This window comes from Orcinus orca, chromosome 13 (genome assembly GCF_937001465.1).
Source record: "Orcinus orca chromosome 13, mOrcOrc1.1, whole genome shotgun sequence".
NCBI lineage: Eukaryota > Metazoa > Chordata > Mammalia > Artiodactyla > Delphinidae > Orcinus > Orcinus orca.
In genome coordinates, this window is record NC_064571.1 from 61,090,673 (window position 1) to 61,114,665 (window position 23,993).

Sequence of the window (23,993 nt, forward strand, 5' to 3'; positions counted from 1 at the left end):
CTAACCCGACACACAAGAGCCATTCAAAATGCAGTGGGACCCTCTTCCTCTCCAGCCTCTCTGCTCCAGAGGAGACCCTTCTCAGGGTCACCGGATGGTCGTCTCTGGGCAGTTTACATTAGAACCACTGCAGAAACACTGAGTGATGTGTGGGAGACCCCCAGTCCTTTGCTCCCCGGAGTGGTCAGCTCGGGCCAGGCCGCCAGGGTTTGGGGCTCATTTGCTCACGTTGCTCCCCTGGAAATAGCAGAGGGAAGTCACTCAGGCTGGGTGCCTGCCTTCCCTGCTCCCGGCCCACCAAGGGGGTCAAGGACTGCTGCTCCCAGTCAAGAGCTCTGCAGAGAAGAACAGGCTGCGTTTTGGAAATTAAACTCCTTTTTTAAAAGGTCCACCTGACTTTGAACTCAAGGTGGGGGGTTTCTTTGTCCCCAGCCAGGAAAATGAAAGGCAGAGGAAAAGCTGGGCAATCGCTTCTTTAAAGGTGTTTAGGGTAAAGACGATTCTCTGTACTTTTCCCGGGGAGCTCTTTAGGGAAAAGAGTTGTTTCTCGTCCTAATTCCATGACATGTATGTGCTCATGCTCCACCCACTACAGTCGGGGGCACACCCGGGAAGTCGTGGAGTAAGGGGCTCTTCTGGGACCCTGCAAACGAAGCAACCCAGATGATTGGGCGACAGGTCATTACAGTGGCCTTTCTCTTCTGGGGGAGACTAAGGCTCTTGGGCAGGATGGGGCTGATGAGGCCCCACAGTGCACGTGCAGCGGAATGAGGGCCAGGCCCCGCCTCTGAGGGAGGAGGACCCACCCAGCTTCCCTTCCCAAGGACCCCAGTAAGGGCTTCTTCATTCCCATGTGCTCAGGAAGGCTGTGGGAGCCCGCACGATGTGCTTCTGGCCAGGTGAACATGTTGCTGTTAATAATAATAAACACTTATTGAGCATTTACTCTATGCTAGGCACTGTTCTAAACACTCGACATGCATCAGCTTCATTAACAGCCCTGTAAAACAGTTGCTATTATTATCATCCCCATTTTACAGATGAGGAAACTGAGGCACAGAGAGGCTAAGTCACTTGTTTGAGGTCACCTGTGCAGGAAGTGCCAGAGCCATGATCTGACCCCAATCAAGTCTGACTCCAGAGCCAGCGCTCTTAGTTCACATCCTGCCGTCCCACGCCCTTCACTGTTTGGGTATTAAGGACAAGTATTTATCTCACAGTTGTTTATGCCTAAGTAGGTTCACATACTTGATCACATTTGATTTCTTTCTACAACAGCCCTAGGAGGTGGGTGGATTGAATAATATTGTCCCCATCAGATGCTGAGGAGACAGAGACAGAGGTCGAGCACCTTTGGCAACATCGCCTTACTAGTTAGTGATAAACTATTCAGGGCTCCTGAAGTTGAAGGAACGTTTGCTCCGTTGACCCACAAGGAGTTAATCCGGCGTGTTGGATTAGGAACAAGTCATGCACCAAACGGAACTCAAGGTGTCAGGTGATTTATGACCCAGGCCTTACCCATCATGACCCGCTTATAGAATAGAATGGAATAATTGCTCAAGGTGCTTAGGGTTGCAAGGACAAGACACGGAGGCCTGGCTCTCCTCAGGTGATGGATGTTGACTACAAGGCCACAAGAGGAAGTACGGAGCCCTGGAAAGCATCTCAACAGTGGCACAGCTGTGCCTTGTGCCGGTGCTGCCAGCTCTGGCCATGGGAGTGCCTTGGAGAAGTGGAACAGTGGCCAGTCCTTGTTGAGAGCTCCCTGTCTTCCTGTGGTCACTCCGACATGCTCTCTGTGAGACCCTCATATTCAACCCCTGACACAGGAGGACCCGAGGATCTGGTCACCATCAATAAGGAGTGTCCCTTTTGGGCAGACCGCCTCCCTGGTGGCAGCCTCACTTGGTCCAGTGTGTGGATTTGGTCTGGGCATCTTCTGTCTTCCAGCTGGTCCCGGGCAGGACACTATCCAAAATAACTTCACCAAAAGAGCCTCCTGGACCCCTTTCCTCAGAGCAGGACTAAGGGCTCGCCAGGCAGTAACCATCGGTGGCCTGTTAAATGCGATACTAGAGCTAGAAGAGACCTTAGAAACCAACTTTTAATTTTATTGAAAGGCCAAGTTTAGTGAGTCAAGACATTTGCTCAGGACCACTGGGACTGTTCATAGCAGAGCTGGAAGCAGAGCCCGGCTCCTGACTCCAGGTCCAGCACACCTTCTGCTGCCCCAGGAGAGGCCAAGGAGGGGTCTTCCATCTGCTCCACTGAATGCTCGCTAAGTGCTGCCCAGCAGTTAAAAAGAAATAAAAGCAAGACTGTCTTTGTCCTAACATTTTCATACCTTCTCTTCCCTCCCAAATCCCTGCCGTGTGAATTGGGGCAGACTTGGTACAGAAGGGGTGAGAAGGCATGAGGAAACCCCACACAACAGGAGCCAGGAATCTGTCTGCTGGAGGGAGAGACGTGGGAAGCATCAGGCAGGTGGGCGGGTATCAGACACCACGTATCTTCGATCCAGAGGCACTGCCACCCAATGCTGCCCAGGCTTCCTGGCACCGTCGGCCGCCTGCCCTGCCCCACCCCCCAGAGGGATAATGCAGCCAGAGGCCACACTAGAACCTGTGAGGCATGGAACACCAAGTAAACAGCCCCCAGGAATTTCTCTTACTTGAATTTCAGCTCATTTACTTGGAAGCATCTGTCCTCCCGTCTGGCTGGGGAAAGGGAGAGTAGGGGTGGGAAAGGCTAGGATTACAGTGTCCTTCTGCCTAAAGGAGGCTGCTGGTCGAGAGTACCAGTGGTTCCCTAACACTCTTCCCAGCATGTTTGCTGGGGGTATTGCAAGGACAGAGGGTGAGGAAAGGGCTGCAAGGTCAGGGGCATGGTCTGGGCAGGCTACCTTCCTCAGAAATGTTCTCAGTCTTCCGCCTATTTTATACATAGTAGTTTGTATCTGTTAATCCCATATCCTGAATTTGTCCCTCCGCCCTTCCCTCTCCCCTTTGATAATCACAAATTTGTTTTTTATGTCTGTGAGTCTGTTTCTGTTTTGCATCTACCTTCATTTATATTATTTGTAGGCTCCACATACAAGTGGCATCACACAGTACTTGCCTTTCTCTGACTTATTTCACTAAGCATATTATTCTCTAGGTCCATCCATGTTGCTGCAAATGCCAGAATTTCATTCTTTTTTGTGGCCAAGTACTTAATATATAAATATATATATAGGTATATTATATATATATATATTATACTTATATCGATTATATTCCTATACCTATATATATTTTATATATACCTATGTATATTAATCTATGTATTAACTATTATATATAATAATATATTATTATTATATAACAATATTATATAATATTATATAATAATTATATATTTTATATATATATATATATACACACACACACATCTTCTTAATCCAGTCATATGTTGATGGGCACTTGGGTTGCTTCCATGTCTTGGCTATTGTAAATAGTGCTGCTGTGAACATTGGGCTGCATGTATCTTTTTTTTTTTAATTAATTTATTTAATTTATTTATTTTTGGCTGTGTTGGGTCTTCATTGCTGTGCGCGGACTTTCTCCAGTTGCGGTGAGCGGGGGCTACTCTTTGTTGCTGTGTGCGGGCTTCTTATTGCAGTGGCTTCTCTCATTGTGGAACACGGGCTCTAGGCACACGGGCTTCAATAGTTGTGGCATATGGGCTCAGTAGTTGTGGCTCACGGGCTCTAGAGCACAGGCTCAGTAGTTGTGGTGCACGGGCTTAGTTGCTCCGCGGCATGTGGGATCTTCCTGGACCAGGGATCGAACCTGTGTCCCCTGCATTGGCAGGCGGATTCTCAACCACTGAGCCACCAGGGAAGCCCCAGGATGCATGTATCTTTTCTTTTCTGTTTTTTTGCATGTATCTTTTCAAATTACTGTTTTTGTTTTTCTCGGATATATACCCAGGAGCGGAATTGCTGGGTCACATGGTATTTCAATTTTTAGCTTTTTGAGCAACTCCATACTCTTCCACAAAGTGGCTGCACCAGTTTACATTCCTACCAACAGCGTATGAATTCCCTTTTCTCCACATCCTCACCAACATTTGTTATTTGTAAATTTTTTGATGATAGCCATTCTGAACTTCTGTCTGCTTTAAATGGTGGATTCTGCCTAAATTTTATTTCAGGTGAAGATCCTGTTGCTAAAACGTTTTGAGAAACACTAATCTGGTGAGAAGATGTAGGAAGGGAGAAAGCACGGTTTTAGGCAAATACCTGCCACTGGCTTTGGAGTGACCTTTGTCAAAGCTGTTCATCCCTTGGTCAAACCTTGGTCATTTCCACTTGGCTAAAGGCTCACCTGGGCTCTGTCGTCTCTTCCCTCACAGCCTGAGTAGGCTGCCTTCCTGGGAGACGTTCTCAGTCTTCTGCCTGTGCTCTTAGGCCAGCCCCACAGCTCCCTGCCCTCCAGGCTCCCCCACCCGCCTGCCACCCTATCCCTAAAGCCTTTCTTAGATGGGCTCAAGGATGTGACACTAACTGAAAAGATTAAAGATTAAAAGATTAGAAAAATGATTCCAGATCAAGGTGTTATCATCACATAAATTGACAAGGAAGAAGAAAGATTGGAGGGGGTGAGGGAGAGGGTAGGAAGTGGGGGGAGGGATTCTGAGCCTGCGGACACTTCCAGGGCTACTTTTAGCAATTAGCATTTACTGTCTAGTCAAATGAGCTTCGTAGATCCAGTAGAAAGGGATGCAGAGAGTTTGAGGCAGCTCCTGCTGGCTCTGGTTAGGTAGAGTACACTAATTAGAATTGAGTGGGAAGCCAGAAAAGACATAATTACTCACCTGATTCCAAATGAGGCTCATTGAACCAATGGGAAGCTTGCCATGGTAACACACTCTGTTGGAAAGGTCAAAGTCATCAAATGAAAACTGCAGGCAGATCAGGAGTGTACTCTTACAGTCAACGGAGGACTGACAGGTCTCCATAAAAAGGACTGGCACCTTTGCTGACTGTTGAATTCCCAAACGCAAGCTTGCTCTCCAAATTCCATGACTAGCAAAATACTCCACCTCCCCCGAGCGCCTCCTTGCTGTTCTGTGCAGTTATCTATTAAAGGAAAGATGACTTTTCAAAACAGCACTCTCTATGTAGTAGGTGTTCAGGTGGGGGGAACTTAAGTGATTTGGGGAGTGATGATGATGACGAAGAAGATAAAGTTAAAATGGGGGAAAAAAACCCCACCAAGATTATAAACAGATCAGCAAATCTGGATTTTTAGAAAATGGTTTTTGGAGAATGCCTATTCTCCCCAAAATAGAGGATATGGAAAAAAAAAAACAGACTTAACTTTTCCATTAAGATTCTTAGGATCCGGCTTCCCTGGTGGCACAGTGGTTAAGAATCCGCCTACCAATGCAGAGGACATGGGTTTGAGCCCTGGTCCGGGAAGATCCCACATGCTGCGGAGCAACTAAGCCTGTGCACCACAACTACTGAGCCTGCGCTCTAGAGCCCATGTGCCACAACTACTGAGCCTGCACTCTAGAGCCCGCGAGCCACAACTACTGAAGCCTGCGCACCTAGAGCCCGTGCTCTGCAACAAGAGAAGCCACTGCAGTGAGAAGCCCACGCACTGCGATGAAGAGTAGCCCCCGCTCGCCACAACTAGAGAAAGCCTGCGCGCAGCAACGAAGACCCAACGCAGCCAAAAATAAATAAATTAATTAAAAATAAATAAATAAAGTGGGTGCTTACTCTAGGTTGCTTGGATACTGAGCCATCTGGGACTGGATGGGAGTTCCCGCCTTCTCCCTATAGGAGTGCTGCATCTCAAGTAAGCCTGTGGGCCCAGGGGTTCTTTTCTTTTCCTGACAGGATAGTCTCCAATGCCCCACATTGGTGTCTCATATCCTAAGATCTGGGCAGTTGGCGTTTTCAGACAACTCCTGTAGACAGCTGGCAAATACAGACTGCCTGGCACCAATGTCGTTTGTTCTGGCACTTGTACTATGTGAAGAAAGAGTGGCGGTTGGGGTGGGAGCCTCCGTTGCCACACAGACCCACACTGTGGGCCCTGCAGCTTCCTGGCCCCTGTGATCTCTCTGTGGGAGGCTGGGTGGATCCAAGGGACCTTAGCTCTCACTCACTTGGTAGGTCCTTTGCTTGATTCACTTACCCTATCCCCAAGGTAGCGCATTCCTTCGCCCACGCCTGTGACATCATGGAATTTGTCTTGGACCCTAGTAAGAGGGACCCATCTTGCGTGACACCTTGTTTGCAGAAATGGGTTAATGACATTCGCCTTAAGGGATTGGGGTAAAAATTCACTTGATGAGCCAGGCCCAGAGGCAGCAGCCTGAATGAAGGCATGTAGTTGTGCCTGGGCTTGGCATACTCAGGAAATGACGAATGCAATGTGGCTTTAGTGCTGCGTGCCTGGTGGGGTGGGGATAAGAGGTGACGGGTGACGCTCGAGAGGGATGTGGGGCTAAAGAAACTTTTCTTTCCTTGAGAGGAATTGAATACCTGTAAAGGCTTCTAAGCTTGGGAATGACAGGGTCAGCCTCCCCTCCCCCCAACCTCTGGTCCCCTGGAAAATACTTAGGGCAGGCAGTGTGAGGGTGGGCTGGAGGAGTAGGGAGTGGTTGTTAGGGAGTGAAGGCAAACTCTGATGAGGCTCAAATAGAGCCATGGAAGTGGGGATGGAGAGAAGGGTCTCTCTTTTTTTTTAAATTTATTTTATTTTTATTTATTTATTTTTGGCTGAGTTGGGTCTTCACTGCTGCGTGTGGGCTTTCTCTAGTTGTGGCGAGCGGGGGCTACTCTTCGTTGTGGTGCGTGGGCTTCTCACTGTGGTGGCTTCTCTCGTTGCAGAGCATGGGCTCTAGGCACACAGGCTTCAGTAGTTTGCGGGCTCTAGAGCGCAGGCTCAGTAGTTGTGGCTCGCGGGCTCTAGAGCGCGGGCTTCAGTAGGTGTGTCTCGTGGGCTCTAGAGCGCAGGCTCAGTAGTTGCGGCGCACGGGCTTAGTTGCTCCGTGGCATGTGGGAATCTTCCTGGACCAGGGCTCTAACCCGTGTTCCCTGCATTGGCAGGTGGATTCCTAACCACTGTGCCACCAGGGAGGCCTGAGAGAAGTGGTCTTTCAAAAGAAGAATTAACAGGATTTGATGGCCATTTCATAGTGGGGAGGGATGCATTTGAGGAAGGAGTTGAAAGGAAGAAAAAAAGCAAATGATGCTCAACAGACATTATTTTTCTTCCTTTCTTTCCCTCTAGAGGACAGAGGTTAGAAGGTCTTGTCTAGAGGACAAGGGCTAGAAGGTCCTTTCTGGGGAAAGGGCTAGTTTTGAGAGACCAAGATGGAAGCCTTGGTTCTCGGGCATTAAAAGGTCCCCTAAGCCTTTTCATCTGGCCTGATGGCCCTGTTTGCCCACTTGCCCACAACTGTCCATGTTGGGCCCCAACATGCATCCCTGTCCTCCTTGTTAAAAGACAAAGAATACCAATAACCATTGCTATGTTGAGACCTTATATAATTTATCTAAAAAAAGAATCTGGGGCTTCCCTGGTGGCACAGTGGTTGAGAGTCTGCCTGCCGATGCAGGGGACACGGGTTCGTGCCCTGGTCCGGGAAGATCCCACATGCCGCGGAGCGGCTGGGCCCGTGAGCCATGGCCGCTGAGCCTGCGCATCCGGAGCCTGTGCTCTGCAATGGGATAGGCCACAACAGTGAGAGGCCCGTGTACTGCAAAAAAAAAAAAAAAAAAAAGAATCTGTTTTCAAGAAGAGGATCAACCATTAAATACGGAGCTGAGGTTTGGCAGGCAGCACAAATCTGTCTATCCAGATAATATTTTTCAATACAGGGCTTTTCTTTCATCTTAAAATATCACAGATAGGCCTAAGGAATCATCTGGCATCTTTTTGTGTCTGTAGTTGGACAACTTAGATCTTATTAATCAGCCTGCTGAACGGCTCCTTTTTCAGACACATAGATGCTATCCAAAATTTTTCTGGTATTTTTGTTTTTAACAGCCATGGCTTGCTGAATCAATGCAGCTGAATTTTATGCAAGTTCAATATTGTTTCCTTCAAGAATTAACTCATCTTTATGGCCTTGAGAACTGAACAAGCAACTCCTGGCCTTATCTGAGCCCTGTGTATGTATTGATATTTTGTTCCCAAGAAATCTTGGAAATAACGTTGATGGGGAAGTGAGTGTACACAGACCTCACCTTGTAACGAAAGCCCAGGGTAGCATCCTTGATTGTGTTCTGTTCATGGCTACAGAGTACGAACAATAGCCAGTCCCTTTCTAGTTCCCTACTGTTTGTCAACCTGGAGCTGCTTCTTTTTCTTTCCAAGGAGACTGAGTTCTACATTTATGTCACTGAAGTCCCTCTGCAGGGCTCCTCTGGGGTCCTTCACAATAGCTGTGCTTCCCTTCAGAGTGATGTCGATATTTTCTGGAATGTTGACAGTCTAATTGCTGAGAATGGTCTTCATTCTTGCAGTAGATGCAGCAAAGAGAGCTGTGTGTTTAGGTTAAACCTGGTAAGCAAGTACAAAGCATGGTGAGGCTGTGTAGGGAGAGATGGGACAGGTTCAGCATTTGCTGGGAAGAGGCCTAATGCTTTACATACCTGTAAACATCTCATTTAATCCTCCCAAGACTCTTTAGGCATTGGTGTTCTTGTTTCATAGTCCAGGAAACTGTGGCTCTGAGGTTAGACAAGTGACCATATCTATCTGAAGCTGAAGCTCTTGACCTGCCCCCAAGATGCATTCCTGGGATGGGCAAGGGGGTCAGTGGTCCTGGCTGTGATTCCCAAGGGGTGCTCACTCTGTCCAGTGGTTACTTGATGCCGGTTTCCTGAGAATCCTCATGTGGTCTTGAACCCAAACCAATGGGCCCTTTGACCATCCTCATTATAACCACGGTTAGGATAATCAATATGAAATTGAAGCAAGATGGTTAAATATGTCCCCCAAATCAAAATACATTGCAGCACAATTTTTATCTATCAGTAGTAAATTAAAGCAGGCAGCCTCTCAGAGTACTGGGTTCTCCTTTGGCCCATGTATAGTTATTGGTTTTCTTACTACAAGCACAGTGCCACTTCTTGATCACTGTGACTATATTATAAACAGATGTCAAAAACTAACAGGCTATATCCAGGCTACAGGCATGTATTATTAGGCCTGGAAGGTGGATATAATTTTCTTGTTTTGAAAAATTGAGATAGTTATCAACAATGAAATAAATATTAAGAAATCTCACCTAAAAACCTTATTCTGACTTCTCTTGAAGACCCAAGATCTGCTTTCCCCCCCATAGCAGCAGTTGGCTGGAACCAGCAGCTAACCCCACGGCGGTCCCTGTCCCTGGCCTGTTGGCCACATTCCCCTGCAGCTTGCTTCTCACCTAGGTTTCCTGCTTGGCCCTTCTAGGCATCTGGGTTATGGCTCCTGTATGATGCTGATCGAGTTCCCTAATTAATTACTTATGTTAGATGGACTTAACGGTATGAACACTATGAGAAAAGCGTCTGCCCCAGGACCCGAGGTCTATGGTTGTGGATGTGTTGGTGTGGATCCTAATGTTAATCGAGGGAAGTGTTGTGGACCTGTAAAACATGAACGTTCTTACATCCCAGGGCAAACGCTCCACAGCCAGCCCAGCAGACTCCAAATCCTGTTGGGAGCGAGCACTTCCCCTGGTCCTGACCCCCAGCCCCACCCATACCCAGAAGCCAGCCTCTCCAAGTATTAGCCCTTCTCTGCTCCAAAGGCACGAGCCAGATTAACACCAATAGCATCTGTTCCCGGCCTGCCCTACCCTGCGGTGGGGGGGGGGGGGGGGCTTCAGCTGCCAGTTGAAATGACAGAGATCCTGAAAGAACACTGTCTGCAACAAATCCAGATTCCAGAGACGGCAGCCTTGCAGACTGGCTCTGGGTGCCAGGGAGAGGAAAGTCCAGAGGGAAACTGTACCTGAAAATTCACATTTCTTGTCCAATTATGGATTTGTTTTTTTTTTTTTTCGGTCTTCGACTTTATATAGCTCTTTGAATTTGCCTTAGAATAAACAATTATAGTAAACATCATCTATTTTTAAAAAGTTTTATTGAGATGTAATTCATATATTATACAACTCACCCATTTAAAGTACAATCCAATGGTTTTTGATATATTACAATATTAACTTTTTAAATTTGTGGTAGAACATATAACATAAAATTTACCCTTTTAACCATTTTTAAGTGTACAATTCAGTGGCATTGATTACATTCATATGCTGTGTAACCGTCACCCCTATTTTCAAAATGTTTTCATCATCCTAAACCGAAACTCTGTGACCATTAAACAATAACTCCTCATTCCCGCCCTCCTCCCCAGCCCCAGGTAACCTCTAATCTCCTTTCTGTCTCTATGAATTTGCCTTTTCTAGATATTTCATATAAGTGGAATCATATAGTATTTGTCCTTTTGTGTCTGGCTTATTTCACTTAGCTTAATGTTTTCAAGGTTCATTCATGTTGTGGCATGTGTCAGAACTTCATTCTCTTTTATGGCTGAATGCTATTCATTGTGTGTACACGCCACAGTCTGTTTATCTATTCATCTGTTGATGGGCACTGGGATTGTTTCCAACTTTTGGCTGTTGTGAATAATGCTGCCGTGAACACTGGTGCACAAGTGTCTACTCGAGTCCCTGCCTTCAATTCCTTTGGGTGTATATGCCTAAGAGTGAAACACCATCCACTTTAGACTTCCTCTCCCATCCTGGCTACTCACACCAAGAAAATTAACTCTGATCCTAAAAATAGACAAAGATTTAGACATTCTAGGGGTAGCTGACCGTGGCATGACCAATTAGGGGTACCTGTGTGAGTCCTTTGTCTCTTCAAAGCCACAAATGAGGGACTTCCCTTGTGGCAAGGTGGATAAGACTCCGCACTCCCAATGCAGGGGGCCCAGGTTCGATCCCTGGTCAGGCCACTGGATCCCACCTGCTTGCCGCAGCTAAGAATTCGCATGCCACAACTAAGGAGCCCACGTGCCGCAACTAAGGAGCCCGCCTGCTGCAACTAAGACCTGGGACAACCAAAAAAAAAAAAAAAAAGCCACAAATGATATCACTCCTCTGTTTGCAAATAGCCAAGCCCCCATGGAGGGCAGTGTGTGGGGGCTCAGACACCCTCAAGGGGACTCCTGCTGCTCCCCTCCTCCCTGCAAGAGCAGAGGAAGAACAATCACCCCTTTGTGAGGAGAGTGGCCATTTAGGAGGAAGGAGAGAGGGAATTGGCATGTTGAGCTTTTTCAGGGGACCAGGTGCTGGAACAGGTGTTGCACATCTGTTTGCTTATTTAATCCTCTGGAGTATCATTGTCCCCCTTTTCTAGATCAGGAAACTGGCTCAGTGGCAGAAACTGAACATGCAGCAACTAGGAAATGCAAGCAGATGACACATGCTGAAAGGGGTGGAAGGGCGTTTTTGTGGAGAAAGTGGGCCCTGAAGCTGGACCACGAAGGATAATTTTATTTCCACAAGAAGATGGGGCAGGGAGGGGGCAGCAGGAATAGATGCTGTCGAGCAATATGGAAATTGGTTTGGAATCCTTTCCTGTTACAGCTGGTTAAATCCCACAGTCTAGAAACTCCTGCCCTAGACTACAGTGCTGCAGAGGCAGGGGTTCCTGGGACACAGATGGAGATTACAGAGCAGGATGTTGACTGGGCAGTGCCACTGGGTCCACCCCTGTGGAAGGGAGGGGGAGGGGAGGGCGAGGCAGGGGTCAGGAGTGGCTGGAGGCGAAGCTGGACTAGAGCACCTGCCCGGCGAAGGCCTCCCCTCGCTCCTGGTGGGCTCTGGAGCTGGGCGGGCCCTTCAGTTGTCGTAGGTGCGCCCAGGGAGCCTGGCCTTTCTTTCCTGCATCAGTCAGTCACTGGATATGGGCTGCCCTGGGGAAAGTGGCGTGACCTTGAGTGAGACAGTAACCTTCGACCAAGATAATCCCCAAAGAGGGTTGACAGCTGAGACCTATCATCTGACAACCTTCCCAGCATCTGGGGGATCAGCTTTCCAGTTCCAAAGGGGGATCTGGTGGCACATCACAGGGTCCCCATGAGCTGACTCTTCAAGGGTCCCCTTACCCTGTCATGCACTGCAGGCTGAGGACCGTCAGATTCCTTGGGCCTCTTGTCTCTCCTCATCCAGGCAATGGTTTAAAAAGAATCAGCTTAAATGTGTTGAGCGGTTCATATGTGCAAATGTCTTTGGTACTAGAAGAGTGTATAAGTTCTTACTAATTAGTTTATTTGATTGATTAAAAAGAATATGTTTATTCATCCAAAATGCAAAAAGTTAAATGTATATATTTAACATATATTTGAAATATAAAATTGTATTCTGATATTATTATTACTTTTAAATGGGATCCCCAAGGAAAATGTTAAGACCCCCATAACCTTTCCAAACAAAATGAACAAATCCCCAGCCCACTGGGGATTCAGAGCAGGAGTGGTTTTTATGTCAACGGAGAAAAAAACAAATCAATGCCTGCAGCTGTCCCTGCTGCGTCCTTTGCTCCAGCTGCCCACATCTTTCCATGTCTCTGGACTTTCTCAGTTCCCTGTGAGTAATTAAGTCTTAAGGACATGGGGAATTAGTCTCAATAAGGCTGTGCGTACCTCCTATGTGTTCAGAGGAATGAGCAAAGCAGGTCTTTGGTAACATTCCGTATCTTTTTTTTTTTTTTTGCAAATGGCAATTAAAATTGACTTAAACAAACAGAGAAGATACTGACTCATGTGCCTGAAAAGCCCAGATGATTTCAGGAATGGCTGGATCTGGGGGTTAAAATGTCGTCAGATCCCAGCTTCTCTCTGTCTTTTGGCTTTGCCTTGTCTCAGCTGGCTTCATTTTCAGACAGGTTTTTCTCTTGCAATGGAAGATAGATGTAGCAGCTCCAGATTTTCCAAGTTCACGTTCAGCTGGAAAGAGCAGGCTTCTTTTCCAGGAACTTGAGCAAAATCCTGGCGGTTTGATCAGCTTGAACAGCCCTAAGTCATGAGTTGACAGAGCCAATTACTATGGCCAGAAGAGTGAGATATGCTGATTGTCATGTGCTACATCCCATAATCATAAAGAGACCTCCTCCTTCCTCTCCTCTTGAACATATGGACTGACCTAATTAAAGTTAGAAGCTATAGCCAGAAGAAGAATGTGGCAGACAGTTGGTTGCTGTGGGTGATTTGGTGGAGCTGGAACTCAGTATCTTCCATCTTTCTTCTGGTGTGCCTTCCTGTACTGCAGGGGATTGAGAGCTAACCATTATGTTTCCCAGCCTCTCTTTCAGCTATAATTTCTGCTGTGTTTGATTCTGCCCCTTGGATGCTCTTTTATAAAGTTGGACCACTGAACTGAGATGGGGCCAAGGTTCTGCCAGCAAATTCAGTTGGGAAGGTGCTTGGTTTTTCTGTAGCAGCCGTGGTGGAGATCTCAGTGCCCAGTTCCTGGCCTTGTGGGTGTCAAGAGGCAAGGTGGGCCTGTTGTTGAGCTGGTGTGGTCCACAGCAGACACCACGTAGTCAAGGAGCTGGCAGCAGTACCCATGGCTTCCTGACTGTGGCCATGGCAGTGCGGTCCGGGAACCTTTGGCTTTCTGAGTACAGACAGGCAGCAGGTTGCTTGGTGGCCCAGTTCTGCGGGTGATTTTAGACCTTTTTCCTGAATGCTCAGCCCAGAAGCTGCTTCTTCAGCCTGATTTTGTTGGCGAATTAATACCCTGAAACAAATTCCTTCTGCTTCATTTAGTGAGAATGAGCTTTCTCCTCTGTACCCGAACCCTCTTGCCAATCCTACAGCTGTCTCTTCTGTGCCACCCCCTTGTACCCCTGCCTCCTACTTCTTCCCGGCTGGCAGTGCCCAATCCCACTAGAGAGGCTGAAGATGTTTTCCAGCCTCTTTTGCAGCTGGGTCTGTGTTGGACGTGTGTGTGTGAGGAGGGGAGCATTTGGGATAAGTTTTCCACCCTAGTAAAAAGACATTTAAGAAAAATCTTCCCACCTGCTTTTGGATGTGGTTGGGAGAGAAAGTGCTGTGAGGTGCTGAAGTGGCCCTTGTGCAGCCCTGTGGCAATAAGTCTGAGGACATAAGCCAACCCCTGTGCCACTAAATTAAGAAGCCTTGGAATGGGAAACTGTACGAGAATTTTCTAAATTTTCTATTGTTTAGGCCACTTCCAGATGGGCTATATGGTTACCTGCAGCTGGAAGCATCCTGACTGACTGACATCTATCTATCTATCTATCGTCTATGTATCATCTGTCATCTATCGAGACATCTAGAGAGAATGGAGATGGGAGGTGGAGGGGGATAAATTCCAATTCTGCTAATGCCCCTTGTGGAATTAATAGCACCTGCGGATGTAGGAAGGACGCCACAGTCTTCACTGTGGGGGACATTCGGACACTACTCTTTCGGCTTCTTTAGTGCTGAGTATATCAAGCTTGGCAGAGAGGAGGTGGTAGTGACTTCATTGCTGGTTGACATGGGAGGTACCACCCTCATAACTCCCATCCTCATTTACATTTCATGAATAGTATAGCTCTTACACATGCTTTTCCAAGGCTGCTTCTGCCTATTTTTATGTGATCTTCATAAAAAATCTTCAAGGTGGTAGGGCAGGTATTATTCGCCCTGTATTTCTGATGAGAAAACTAGGACATAGACTAAATTGCTTGGCCAATCACACACAGTTAATTAATTAGGCACAGATTTTGTGACCCCTTGCTCTAGTTTTATTTCTACAGCACCATACTGCTGCCTCAAAAAAACTGATTCGTTAGAGAAAAAAAAAAAAACATTAAGTGCCTAGCAGGGAAACAGAGCTTATGGGTTCACCCTCTTTGTTCCCAAAGGGCAAAGGGCCCTATGAAGTCAAGTCTTCATCCTTCACAGGGGGATCTTATTGGTTTCCTGGGGACCACATCATCTTTTGGCCTTTTATGCTCAGCAGAGGTAGTGGATCTCTTGCAAAACTGCCATGTGGCTCATTTGTTGGCAGGAACACTCACGTAGGGGAAGTTTTTGGTAAGAGCGGTAATGCTCCACACAGAGCAATAAAAGGCATCTCACATTGTGCAAGACAGCAGCCAGCTGGGGTCAGGACTCACAGAGGAGGGGCTGATTGGGTGGCTCTGGATCCTGTCTGGCTCCGGGGGCCCTGAGAGGGCTTTGGCGACCTTCATTCCAGGCTCGTCCATGTGACTCGGCCGCCCTCGGTGCCTGCTTCTTTCTATCCCGCCAGTGGCTTCCTCATGGTTTCTCTCCCTAATCACTACCTCTTGCCTTTGGCCACTCACGACCTGTTTGGCGTCTAAATCGCCAGGAGAAAGGGACATTCAAGAGAGCAGGAGTGAAAACAGCAATAGGTGAAAAATGAAATCCTCATTGTACTACCCGACCAAGTGAGGCTGCTTCACAAATTGCTGTCGTTGCCATGAAAGAGGCCAAGTGGCCCAGCCTTAGGTCCTGGGCCACTGGCCAGGCAGAGTCACCACTGCCAGTCAGCTGCAGTGGTGGAAGGCATGGCAAGAGCACAGGGGCAGATGGTCTAACACCCGGGACCCTGGGCCCAGCCCTTTGTCAGGGGGCAGTTTCTGTAAAAGGGTGGAGGGTCCGAGCCACGAGGCTTGTCTACCACATGCCCTTTCCTGGGTGATCTCCCATCAACAATGGACTTTCTTGGGCAGCTGCACCTTTGCCAGACTCTTGAGTGAGCTCTGAGGATGGGTTTTGCTTCCCAGGACCATTGACCTGGGTTACGGCTGAGTGTGATACGACCTTCTCCACTCTGGGGCCTTGCTTCCCGCTCCGTTACATCTTTTTTGCATCAAAGCTGTATGTGGGCCTGGCACACAGGAGATGCCACATGTTCTGGAATTTTACAGATGATCCCGCTGTGGTCTTAACTTCTTTTGAAGGGAGATGAATCAAATGGAAGATTTGAAAGACTTACTAACTTTCCTTTTAAACCACTCCAAACCTCTCCAGCTCCTGGCAGCTCTTTCTGGCCTCTAAAACTCTAGGTTCTTGCTCTCAGCTTTGGAGGATGGGCCGGTGTGTGGTTGAGTATAAAGATCATGGAGAAGAGACTCTTCCCTTCCAGTGTCGGCTACAGACAAACTGTGAACCCAAGTGAACACGACATCTAATAGGGTTTGGCCACTGGGTGGAATTAGACTATTTTTAGATGAACTATTTTAGTATTAGCCCCACCTGCTTTGCATTCATATTTTTAATACTCCCCTGAAACTTCCATCTGTCAATACTCTGTCTCACTTCATTCCAGACTGCTGTTAAAGGTGCCATATGAGCAGCTGCCCTCTGAGTTATTGCGGGGCCGACTGCTGATCCATAGACCAGCTCTCTTGCTGCTGATGTACCTTTGAGTGCAGTTTTATCTTGCTAATCAGCTTGGCTAAATTCCTGTTTTATATAGCTACACTTGGTACTAAGTCCAGAAGTAGAATTAAGGTGGGGATATTGGAGCTTAATAAACACATTTTGAATGAAGAAATAAATGACTAAGGGAATGGGGAAGTAGCTTTAGTTTAGGTCCTCTGTGGTGCTTTGTCTCCCCTCTCTGGACTCTTCTCCCCTCCACCCATGGGCGCCACCACGTCCGCACGGTGCCCCCTGGCTACCTCCAGCCTCTCCCCTTTGGCACACCATCCAGGCCTGCCCTCCAGGATCCTATTTTCTGGGAGATAGGATGGTTTACCCAAAAGGAAGGAATCCTCTAAAGGTAGACTTCCAGACAACGACAAACTGGTCCGAGGACAATTCGGTGGGGGTGGGGGGCAAGGAAACTTTTCTGGGATTCCAGCTCGTAAGGCTGCTCCTGGATATCCGAAACCCAAACCCAGGGAGTGGAATCAGTGATACTTGTTCTTCCCCAACCCTTTATCCAGATGAACTAAGCAAAGGGAAAAATACACTTGCGGACAGGGAAATCTGAGACCCAGAGAGCTGTCCCGCGTGGAGAGGGAGTAGAAGCAGGTGCCAAGTTGTTGGGTTCCAGTTTAGACTACAGGGCATGCCTGCAAAGCTGAAAAACATGTGTTCTAAGACTTGCATGCCCGCCTGAGGGTGGTCCTGTAATGGGGGCAGATCACTTGTTTCAGTGATTCTACCATAATTTCTTTAACTTTTTTAAATGAAGAACAACCTGCAATTGAGAATTGCTTTCAAGTCAGTCTGGAAGACACACAAGAAAAATATTCTCTTATATTTTCATTAGAAAAAAATAAAACGGGGGATTTCTTAGCAGGATGATGAACCTTAGTTATTATTCTTCGTAACAAATAACTTTTTAAAAACAGCTTTATCGAGATGTAGTTGACATACAGTAAACTGCTCATATTTAAGGGTACATTTTGATGAGTTTTGACATGTGTATACATTCATGAAACCATTACTACAATTAAGACAATAAACACACCCGTCACCCCCAAAAGTTTCCTTGTGCCTCTTGTATTCCATTCCTCCCATCCCATGTCCCCACCTACTCTGTTCCAGGCAACCACTGATCTGCTTATAGCAAATGACATTTCGTCTTTTCTAAATATCAGATTTTTCCTAAAAAGATGAAGATTTTCTAGTTCTGGGGATATGGTTGTGAAGGGAGGTCCTTCAAAGAAGTCCAAAGTAGTTCTTAGCAGTGGCAGCACTGTAGGAATGAATGCCTGGCTTCTCAGGAAGGGATAATATTCATTTAGCCTCCAAGGAAGGGATCATAGTCAAAAAAACTGGTATGGCTTTTGAAGAATTAACCACACTATTTTATATTTTATCGTGTACTTTATGGTATTCTGTAGTTGGAATCTACTAACCCAAATAAATTGGCCAGTTCTATAACTACATGTTAATGCAGTCATCGGTGAAAGTAATAATCCTTGTCTTTATTACAATGGTGTCATTTGAGGAATTCTGAACATAGAACATAGTTCTTTTATTTTATTTATTTTTAACATCTTTATTGGGGTATAATTGCTTTACAATGGTGTGTTAGTTTCTGCTTTATAACAAAGTGAATCAGTTATACATATACATATGTTCCCATATCTCTTCCCTCTTGCGTCTCCCTCCCTCCCACCCTCCCTATCCCACCCCTCCAGGCGGTCACAAAGCACCGAGCTGATCTCCCTGTGCTATGCGGCTGCTTCCCACTAGCTATCTACCTTACGCTTGTTAGTGTATATATGTCCATGCATCTCTCTCGCCCTGTCACAGCTCACCCTTCCCCCTCCCCATATCCTCAAGTCCCTTCTCTAGTAGGTCTGTGTCTTTATTCCTGTCTTACCCCTAGGTTCTTCATGACATTTTTTTTTCTTAAATTCTATACATATGTGTTAGCATACGGTATTTGTCTTTCTCTTTCTGACTTACTTCACTCTGTATGACAGACTCTAGGTCTACCCACCTCATTACAAATAGCTCAATTTCGTTTCTTTTTATGGCTGAGTAATATTCCATTGTATATATGTGCCACATCTTCTTTATCCATTCATCCGATGATGGACACTTAGGTTGTTTCCATCTCCGGGCTATTGTAAATAGAGCTGCAATGAACATTTTGGTACATGACTCTTTTTGAATTCTGGTTTTCTCAGGGTATATGCCCAGTAGTGGGATTGCTGGGTCCTATGGTAGTTCTATTTGTAGTTTTTTAAGGAACCTCCATACTGTTCTCCATAGTGGCTGAACCAATTCACATTCCATCAGAGAGAGACAGAGAGAGAGAGAGAGATGCTTGACCATACCAACCTTTTGATACTACCAGCAGTTCTTTGGTGTTTGCTCTAAATTCTGTAAAACCAATTACACGGACCTATGAGAAAAAGCAAATGGCCAAGACAAACTGAAAGCTGGGATTTTATTTTGAGAAGCAACCCCAAGGGTTATGGATGATTTTACTGAGATTCAGCTCGATCTCACGGGAGCTTTGAGCAGGTGATTTGTGGGCCTGGGTCTTGGCTTTTCCCCCACGTGGCCCCAGAGCTTGTGGTGAGCTGCTTCCTCACTCTGCGCCTCAGCTTCTGCCAGCAGGAGGGTGAAGGAGTTGGTGAAAACAGATTTCCAGGGTCTTTTCCACTGAAAAAGTTCTACGATTCTACATCCTGATAAGGATTTTTAATTTGTCCTCATTAATGCAGAGATTCAATTAACCAGGACATTAAATTCCCTGAGCATTCTGGTTAATTGGATCTTTACTAAAATAGCCCCAAATTTTGTTTATGCATTAAAGAAAACCACAACAGGTTTTTGTGTGTGTGTGTATTTTACATCTGTATGGAATGTAAAAGCATTTAACTGTAACAGCTAGAGGTTTGACGAGAAGTTGTTCCTTAAGGCAGAGTTTCCAAAACGTTTTTGACAGTGACCCATGGTTAAAAAAAAAGAATTAACCTTTTACATATCACACACGCACACCACACAGACACAGTAATAAAAGTTTTGCAAAACAATACTTAACCTTACCATGTAATGGAGTGTGAGGTAAGGTTATTTTCTATTCTATTCAAAAATGCCAGTCAGCATACTAATTGATTTCCTGATCTTCCCGATTCCCAGTTTGAAAAGCACAGCCTTAAAGTTCTACAGGCCTCTACCTGCCCCTCATGGAGCTCTTTGGGTATCTGCTAGTAATAAAATGCCCAAGACATTCAAGGGCTGACATTTTGATAGCTGTCCTATGGTTCTGACACTGAGGGTGCTATAGCCACGTGACTGGCTTTACATCCTAATTCACACCTAAATTGTCTTTGGCATTTCCTGAGAAGTGATCCTAGGCAGAAGAGTGGAGAGAAAACAGCCCTGGACTAGGCAAGAGAGTTTCTGACTTCTAGTCTGGGTTCTGCTACTCTCTGGCTGTGTGATCTTAGATAATTCACTTAACCTCTCTGCGCCTTGGCTACCTTCAAACAAGAGAATGGCTGCCCTATCTACGCCACAGGGTGGGTGTGAGAATCAGAAGCAACAAATCACTTTGAAAAATATAAAGTATGATAGAAATAGAATGCGTTATTGATAATAGCCTTTTAGATCCTAAGTGAGAATTTTAAGTGCATCTGATTAAAATCATTTGAAGCTGGGATTTCGGGGAAAGATTTGAGGAGGCAGTGTATGGAGTTACATTGTGTATCAAGATAAGGTTGGTATTATTACCCTTCTTGGACTTTACTTTCCTTTTAATGCTAATTTGTCTGTGTCCATGTTATATCTGAGATTCTTCTTTCTTTCCACCCTCCCTCCTTTCTTTTCTGTCTTCAGATTGTGCAAGGCATCTTATTATCTTGGAAACTCAATTTCTCCTTTCTTGAAAAGAGCAAATCAAGAAGGGCATCTGCAGTACGATTCTTTTACAAACACCAGACTTTCAGGTAGTTAAACCTAATGTGTGGCTAGGAGTTAAAAAGCGAGCAGATGATTCATTGATGGACACACGGACCCTTTAGGCCTCCCTGTTGTGGGCAGTCCTTTGCTCCTTGACTCTGCTCAAGTAGAGGGGAACAGATTTCTGATAGACACTGCCTATAATCTCTACCCTGTTACGACCAGACCTTTTGAGATCAGAGAGGTTCATCCTCTTGGAGGGCTGTCAGAGCTTCTGCTCACTGAGCCAAATTAAAATAATCCAGTGATTTCTTCCTTTTTAAAGATAAACAAAGAAGCCAGCAGATGAATTCAAATTTCAGATTTTTAAAAATATCCCCATAAATTACACGTATTCCATGATGAAAAAATCTGGTGTGACAGAAGGTTAAAAATCCTCCTGGTCTTAGTGAGGTGAACAAGAGGTATCATGTACCCTACGCCCTAAAGAGAGGTGCTAGGACTTGCTAAAACATATCCTCAAAACCCTAGCCCAATACTTACCTTCGTCCTATATACAAGAGAAGGAGAAAGTGACAGAAAGGTGGATGAGAGCTGTTGGCCCAGTGGGAAGGGACTGTGTGCTTGTCTTCCCCTCCCACGTACCTCCAGCCTAGTGATGGGGTTTGAGAAGACCATTCATACAGAAGGGTATATAACCCTAAGGGGAAATTGACATCTCCAACTGCCTCTCTTCTGCAGCTCAAGGGAGAGGTAGCAACTTGCTCTTACTGGAGAGACCTTGAGAAAGTTCTTGGGGGCAGCTTGCAATTCCACAGTGTGTTGGACACCAGTGGAAGGGGGTCTGGCTTGAGTAGCCTTGAAAGGTCTGGCCCAAGAAGATGGCCTGTAAGGACAAGGTGACCCCAGCAGAAAGAGATTGTTGGTGTGCTCTTGGAGGAGGAGATGCATGAGGAGGAATGGGAGAGTAAATCAAAGGGGAAGGTCTCTGAAGAACCCACAAAAGCTCTTTGAGTAAGACCCAGTGTTTGGGCACTGGCCACATGGACAGATTATAATGGCACTGGCTCAATACGACCATTTGGCCCACTTATCTTCCCTCCGTCCCGAGCTCCTCATTACTACCCTGGAAGACCCAGGGGCATTATAATCTTTGGGTGAAGTAGAGGAAGGGAGAGGTGCCAAAAGAATGCAGAACCACCTTAGTATACTTGCCCACTGCGGGTCTGCAGAATTTGAGGTTCAGGATCAAGCTGGAGATAGGATGTGCTTTAAACTGGATGTGAGATAGAAATTTTGGTTTGGAATGGACCGTACTTTTTCAATATCTGAAGATGAGATGGTTACTTAACATCTGAAAGTGACCGGAAAACTAATAGGTCTGCTTGAGCTGTCATTCGGGGCTAGAGAAAGAGGTCCACAGAGGGTTTAAAAGACAATGGTGAAAGCTTCCCTGGTGGCGCAGTGGTTGAGAGTCCGCCTGCTGATGCAGGGGACGCGGGTTCGTGCCCCGGTCCGGAAGGATCCCACATGCCGCGGAGCGGCTGGGCCCGTGAGCCATGGCCGCTGAGCCTGCGCATCCGGAGCCTGTGCTCCGCAACGGAAGAGGCCACAACAGTGAGAGGCCCGCGTACCGCAAAAAAAAAAAAAAGAAAAAATGCAATGGTGAGAAAGAACAAAGTTGTTTTCTGCTTATACTTCATCTAATAAATCAGTTACAATGGGTATTTATTATCTTTTCTTCTAGTCAAATAGTCTGAAAGGCCCACTCGAAGGCCTGCCAGTCCTCATAGAGCCTGAAATTCTTTTAACTTGTATGTGACATTTTGTAGCTTCAGTTACACTTGGCCTGTTTCATATTTGTGAGACCTGCCTTTCAAGCATGCAGGTGGTCACCACGCTTAACTCATTCCTTATAATGGGACATGTAGTAATAGAAAAAATACTGAGAATCAGGTGTCGCAGGACCAGATTCTAATCCCAGCTTTGTAACTCATGAGGTGACTTTTAGATAAGTTACTTAATCTCTCTGGACCCCAGTTTTCTCCTCACAGAGCTGGGAGGTTGCATCAACTCTAACTTTGAAATTCCACTTCTGATATTTTCTGAATTCCTTTCATTTTGTCTAGCTTCATATTTTGAGTACCCAGAGGATAAAAATTAATACCAAGTCCCACCATATTTACACCTGATACGTGCCAGGTATTTTCACAGATGTCAACATAGGAATCCACATGCAGCATCATTACCCTCAAATTAAGATCCAGCTGAAGGCTGTGGAGTGTAATGAATGAGAGACACAACTGTGGTTTGAATCCAGGTCTTCTGATTCCAGGTCTAGTGCTCTTCCTACTAACGCTCACTTTTTGTCAATTGTGACTTATTTAATAGTGTTCGCAGTCTGGGCTTGAAGCTGAGGGTGAGGAAATGGGTCTTATTCTTCCGCAACTCCTGCAAAACATGTGCTCTCAGATATGCACTTGTCTCTTCCTTTGATTGAGGGAGGAAAAGAAGGGAAAGAAAGGAAGGAGAAAGGAAAATAATCTGATGTGCTGAGTGGGAGCCGGGAGCTAAAACTCAAAGGAAGTACAACCCTCTCTTGCAGCTTCCCTGTTCTAGTTTTGACATCACTCTTACCCAGCTGAGATGACCAGCCCTGAGCCAGCTGCCCAATACATAACATTCCTTCATCAGTATCAGTCGCTACGACTCCTTGAGCTCAGTGCCACGTACCAGGCACTATAGCCAGGGGACTGCTTCTTCCTATGTATTTTTATCAAGCACATCGCCAGCTGTCCCGGCTGCTGTCAAAAATTCTTCTTGGAACTTTCCTGGTGGTGCAGTGGTTAAGAATCCACCTGTCAATGCAGGGGACATGGGTTCGAGCCCTGGTCCGGGAAGATCCCACATGCCGCGGAGCAACTAAGCCCGTGCGCCCCAACTACTGAGTCTGCGCTCTAGAGACCACAAGCCACAACTACTGAGCCCGCGTGCGAGAACTACTGAGCCTGCGCTCTAGAGCCCGTGAGCCACAAATACTGAAGCCCACGAGCCCACGAGCCCGTGCACTGCAACTACTGATCCCACGTGCCACAACTACTAAGCCAGTGTGCTGCAAAGCACGAAGCCTGTGCTCCTAGAGCCCGTGTTCCACAACAAGAGAAGCCACCGCAATGAGAAGCCCGCGCACCGCAACAAAGAGTAGCCCCTGCTGACCGCAACTAGAGAAAACCCTTGTGTAGCAACAAAGACACACACACACACACAAAATTCTTCTTGCAGTTTTGCTGTTTAACTGTTTTCCCCTCCAAATATGTAGGTTATATTTGGGTGTGGGACAAAAGCCCTTCTCGTGGTATCACAGGCACTCTGAGTGATGTACCACAGCGGAAATCCCTGGTGAAGAGGGCTTCAGCAAGCCTTGTGTGAGGTCAGAGTTGAGGCAAGTGTGGCACGAGTGTACCCCCAAGCAAAGCCGTTAAGTTGATACCTGAGCCATGGCAGAAAAGAGGGGAATGACCGTGACCACAGTGCAGTGACCTCAGATCTCCCATTTGCTTGAGATTTTTG

At 46.4% G+C, this 23,993-nt stretch overlaps 1 pseudogene; it reads right to left on the minus strand.

Annotated features, from left to right (window-relative positions):
• Positions 1-7,974: 7,974 nt before the first annotated feature.
• LOC101288870 (60S ribosomal protein L9-like) lies at positions 7,975-8,525 on the minus strand (annotated as a pseudogene).
• Positions 8,526-23,993: the final 15,468 nt, after the last annotated feature.